The sequence below is a fragment of the Anopheles marshallii genome (genome assembly GCF_943734725.1).
Source record: "Anopheles marshallii chromosome X unlocalized genomic scaffold, idAnoMarsDA_429_01 X_unloc_105, whole genome shotgun sequence".
In the NCBI taxonomy this organism is placed as follows: Eukaryota; Metazoa; Arthropoda; class Insecta; order Diptera; family Culicidae; genus Anopheles; species Anopheles marshallii.
Genome location: NW_026525675.1, coordinates 44223 through 50000, shown reverse-complemented (window position 1 = coordinate 50000; position 5778 = coordinate 44223).

The window sequence follows — 5778 nt, the reverse complement described above, 5'->3', positions numbered from 1 at the left end:
CGGTGGCGTTTGACGCGTCGTCGATCCTTTGTGCGGCGGCAACCATCTCGGCACTGGCACTCGTGGCACGCTCCACGTACCAATCCTGCTGCAGTGCCGTGGTGATGAGCTTTGCCGCCTCACATACGCCGTGCCAGTGCGCTGGACTGCTCAGCATGTACGCCAGAAGGTTGTCGGGCGTCACGGCCGCTGCGTCGTCCTCGCCGAGCAATTCGTGCCGGACGTCCGCGAACCTTGGGCAGTCAAAAAACGCGTGCTCAGCGCTCTCTGGGACTCCCGGGCATCTGGTACAGTCAGCCGATGGTGCCAGGTTCTTGATGCTCAGATATTCATGGAAGAACCCATGGCCGGAGAGGAGCTGTGCGAGATGAAACGTCATCTCTCCGTGCCGCCGGTTCTTCCATGTCGCCAGGTCCGGGATGAGGCGGTGCGTCCATCTGGTGTAGCGGCTCTCAGGCTCCAGCTGGTCCCACTGCCGCTGCCACTCGGCGATCGTGCTGTTCCGCTCCTCGGTGCGCAGTTCGCGTAAGCTCGCTCCCGTCGCCTGATGCCGCTGGTGGCAGCGAGCGTCCTCCTTCACCTGCAGCACGATCGGGATGACGCTGGCGAGCACCGTTGCCACCTCGTACCGCACTGTGACGAAGGTGCGGGCAACTGGCCGTGCGTAGATTCCTTGTACGCGGTTCAGCTGCCTTCGGCACGCCTGCAGCTGGACGGCCTCGTGCCATATCGGCGCCGCGTAGCGAAGGACAGAGTCCACCACCGATGCCAGGAGGCGCCGCTTCGCGCACTTGGGCCCGCCGTGGTTGCGGAGCAGCCTGGAGATGGCCTGAGCCACACGGAGCGCTTTCGACGTAGCATGCTCGACGTGTGGCTTCCACGACAAGTGGTCCTCGAGGATGACCCCGAGGTACTTTATCGTGCGGGTCGGCATCCTCTCCACCCCGTTGACGCGCACCGGGACACGGGTGTTGTCTCTCCGCATTGTCGAGACGATGACCAGCTCGGTCTTGGCCGGAGCAAGCTCCAGGTGGTGTAGCGCCATCCACGAGCTGATCATTGTGATTGCCGTCTCTGCAAGCTGTGCCGCCGCCTGTGGTGTTGTTCCGCTCGCCAGTACGACAATGTCGTCCGCAAACCCGATCACTTCGGCGCCCTCAGGCAGCTCCAGCCGAAGCACGCCGTCGTACATCGCGTTCCACAGGGTCGGGCCCAGGATTGAGCCCTGTGGAACGCCCGCCGTGACCGTACGACGCACTGGCCCCTCGCTGGTCTCGTACACCAGCCTCCTCTCAGAAAAGTAGCTGCGCAATATTTTCTGGAGGGCTGCAGGGACCATCAGCTTCTGCAGGGCAACCGCGATCGCCTTCCAGCTGGCAGAGTTAAAGGCGTTCCTGACGTCCAGTGCTGCCACCACCAGACATCGAGGATCCCGCTGGTTGGTGCGGTGAAACGTCCTCGCGTGTTGTCCTCGCTCTATCACCCGCTCGATGGCCTGAAGCGTGGAGCGACCGCGCCGGAACCCGTACTGCCTTGCTGACAGGCGAGGAGCATCGCTGTCCTCCAAGTGGTCGTTCAGCCGATCTAAGATCAGCCGTTCGAACCCCTTGGCGACTGCTCCCAGCATTAGCAGCGGGCGGTGCGACGACGGATCGCCCGGCGGCTTACCTGGCTTCGTGACCAACACAAGGCGTGCCTCCTTCCATGCCGCAGGAAACTCCCCTCGCTCGAGCAGCTGATTGTACACCTTGGCGAAGACCTCCGGGTGCTTCCGCATTGCCGCCTTCACTGCGGCATTCGGGATACCGTCCAGCCCTGGCGCCTTGGAGGTGGCCATCCGCTCAGCCAGCGAAAGAATTTCCGAGCTCGTGACCGGCCTCAGAGCTTCATGTGAGGCGGTGCACGCGTCGATTTCAGGCCACTCGAACGCTGGGTGCTCCGGGAACAGGGCGTCGACGATCGGGCCGAGAACGGCTCGGTCCGTTTCCGGTGGCGCCCGGCTTCGCAGCTTCGCTCGCACGATCTTATAGCCAAGACCGAACACTTCCGCCTCGACGCCGTCTATCAGCTCCTGGAGGCAGCTCTCCTTGCTGGACTGGATGCCGGCCTTCAGCAAGCGTCGGCAGTCTTGCAGCTTTCCCGACGTCACGTCCCGCTCCGACGGTTGGGCCCGGTGATGTGCTATCTCCGCTGCCTCACACTCCTCTCTCAGGCGTTCGATTTCTGGAGACCACCAGTACACCTGGGGCTTGCGGTGGTAGGTAGCCCCGTGTACCCTCTCCATAATCTCGTCGCACGCTCGAGTGAGTCCGCCGACCAGCCCCTCCGGAGTGTCGACATGTCCGAAGTGGCCGTGCGTGAGTGCGACGTCGAAGCACTGCCGGTCGAACTGCTTCGTCTTCCAGCGCGTCCCGGCGTGCCTGGCTGTCCCGTCGTTGGCTGTTGCTCGGCTTCGGTGCTGCTGGCCACGTCGCTGGGGGCGCTGTCCAGGAACGTCCACCCCGAACTCGATGTATGCATGATCACTGCCTGAGAAGCGGTTAAGCACGCGCCATGAGTCCGGCCGTGCGATGAGCTGACTGGCAAAGGAGACGTCAACGACGCTTTCCCGTGCAACCCCGTTGCCCCTGAACGTGGGCGCGTTGCCACGGTTCAGCGTCTGCAGTGCCAGCTGCTCCACCACGCTCAGGAGCTCCTGCCCCTTCCGGGTGGTGCGCGCACTCCCCCACTCCTCGTTCCAGGCGTTGAAGTCCCCGGCCAGGACTGATGTTGCGTGTCCGACCAGCGACACCTCCACCGCACCGAGGAAGCTTTCGAAGTCTTCGATGCCGCTGCTGGGTGGCACGTAGCAGCTGGCGAACGTTACTCCCGCTATGGTGGCCACCACGAGTCCCGGGACGACGCTCCCCCAAAGCCGTTGAATAGGGTACGCCCCTGTTGCTATTATCGCCACGCTCTGTTCCGCATCGATGGCCCACCGCGGATCATCCCGAGGTGGTCGATATAGTTCGCAGGCGAGCACCACCTGAGCCCCTAACTCGCGAGCCGTCTGCAGCATGAGGTCTTGGGCTGCCCGGCTTCGCCCGAGGTTCACTTGCAGCACTTTTAGCGCCGGCACGTCGGATGCCCGACCGGGTGCGGGCCGCTGCACACGACGCAGCGCACCTCCGCCGTGCAGCTCTTCGCCTGGTGATCCGGCTTCCCGCAGCGAATGCAGCTTGTCGAGCGGTCCACTTCGCTCCTGCACGCAGCTCGGACGTGCCCCATCTCGAGGCACTTGTAGCACCGTTGCTGACGCGCCTGCAGAGGAGCCACCTTCCGGATCAGACACGATGTGTATTTGATCTTGACGCTCTTGTCGACCAGACCCTCCGCAGCCCTGGCTGTTACGCGGACTATCGCCACTTTCGTGCCGTCCCAGGCAGGTCGCAGGCGAACCGATGTCTCCTCCACCTCGCATTGGCACAGGTTGGTCAGCGCCATCGCCACATCGGTCTCCTTCGCTAAAGGGTCGACAGCGTCCAACCGGATTTCGACCATAGGCGTGACCAGCCGAGCTGAGGCCGGCCGTTCTGCCTTTGCGCAGACCTGCTTGATGCACTGCAGAACTTCTGCAGCGTCCGCGCTCTCCTTCAGCTCCATGACAAGCCTGGAGCGTGTGGTGCGTCGCCCGACGCCTAGGGCCTCAGCATGTTTCTCCATTTCTGGAGCCGTTCGGACAGCCTGGTACACCTCCGTCCAGGTTTGTCCCTCAGCTGGGGCGATTTCAATAGCGTCCGGCTTGGTTTTTCGCTGCCGCTGACGCCGACCTCCTCGTTGTGCTCCAGGCTGGCTACCCCGGGCCTGTTGTCCCTGATGTTGCTGGGGCTGCTGCTTAGACGGTCCTGCGATCGGCTGTCGCTGAACCGCTGCCCGTTGCGGTAGTTGCGGCCACTGCTGCTGCTGTTGCTGCGGCTTGTTCCCCGGTTGCCGGGCCGGCTTACGACGCACCACTTCAGCCCAGGAGCCGCCTTCCGGGTCTGAAAGCGGAGCTGCCGTTGCCGACACCGCTCCCTGCTGTCGCTGTTGCTGCTGCTGCTCACGACGTTGCTGCTGCTGCTGCTGCTGCTGCTGTTGCTGCTGCTGCTGCTGCCACTGCTGCTTCTGGCTGCCTCCATAGCCCAGCGTCTGTGCAAGGAGCTCTTGGAAGCTGGCTCGCTCCTCCCTCAGCTCGTTGCGCAGGCGCTCAATGTCTTCACGAGCCAGCGTCTCGCGCATCCGGGCTTCCTCTCGGGCCAGCTGCAAATCTTGCCGGGCCTGCACAGCATTTGTTTCCAACTGCTGCCGGAGCATCTGGATCTCCTGTTGCAGACCCACGATCGTCGCTCGCAGCTGCTCGTTGGTGAGCGACGTCTCATTGAGGAGCTGTCTCAGCTCCGACATTTCCGGGGACTGCTGCTTCGCTCCCGGAACAGATGTTCGTGTAAGAGCCACTCGCGGCTCCAGAATAGTGGAGAGCTTCGCCGGCCTCTCCTCCGTTGACTCCGTCCTGGAACGGAGGGTTCGCCCCGTCGACGACATCTCCACCTCTCACTGTTACGGGTGAGGGTGGAGGGGGGGGGGGAGTCGGGGGAGGTGTTCTCCCCGACTCGCGGCGACGTAGCGCGTTGATTGACTCCCCACACGTTAAAATCGCTCTTCGCACCGGCCTTTTCCCTCCTGTAGGGGAGGGGGTAAATGGGAGGGGGAAGGGGGGGTGGCGGTCCGCTGCCTCTCGCCGAGACCTTTCCAACGATGCCTCGGGCGTGTCCCTAGCCCAAAGGATGGCCGAGTAATCACACTTTTAAGGATTTTACACTAAGTCTGATAAGTGCATAAATAGTTATCAAACTACTTATCAAACTTTTCACTCCTTCGTAGCTCCGCGAGTTTTAGTCCGAATCGCACGCGCGAGGGCTCGATCGACGGGGATTTTTGCCCCCCGTCGAGACACGTTTAAACGAAATAACGCCTTGGTACAAACTTTCGTACTTACTTAAGAAAAACCGGTCCCGACACACCGGAAACACGAAAATGTCTAAGTTTGGGGGCCTATATCTCAGCGAGTTTTGCACGTATGGAAACAGTAGACCCCTCAAACGAAGCGCACTGTTCTCACTAAGCGTTTCGCACTATTTTCGTACCGTTGAATTCGCCTAAGGGGGGGCAAAATCTACCGGAACCGAAAAACTACGGTTTTTCGGGCACCACTTCCGGTAGACCGCACACAGACGCGCTCACAAGGTCTCAATGGATGCGTCTTGTCAAGACCTTTCCACCGATACCCCAAACGTCCCGATCCGACCACCCTACACCTTATTAAAAAAAGAAAGGTGGTCCACGAAAAACTCCCCCCCCTTAAGGGGTGGGGGGGTGAAATTTGGGTGGGGGGTCGGCGGCCAGGATCGGGGGCCGGACACGTGAAATCGAAGCCCTGGCACGCGTGGCCTGGCTGATACGGCCGATTTTCACTCCAAACACTCGCACACACGCACGCACACAGAAACACACGGTACTCGGCCAAGAACGCGCAACCGAACAGCTGTCCCATACAAAATGTATGGGAACGAAAGACGCCGGAAATCGCCAAAACCTCCAACTTTGGAAGCCTATAACTCCGCAACGGTTCGTCGCACAAAAATGTTAGACCACTCTATCGACGCGGGATATTCTCACTTATAGTCCTCAAGTGTTTTTAAGATCACTAACGCACTTTTTGGGGGGTAAAACGGTCCCCCACCAAAAACTCACAGTTTTTCA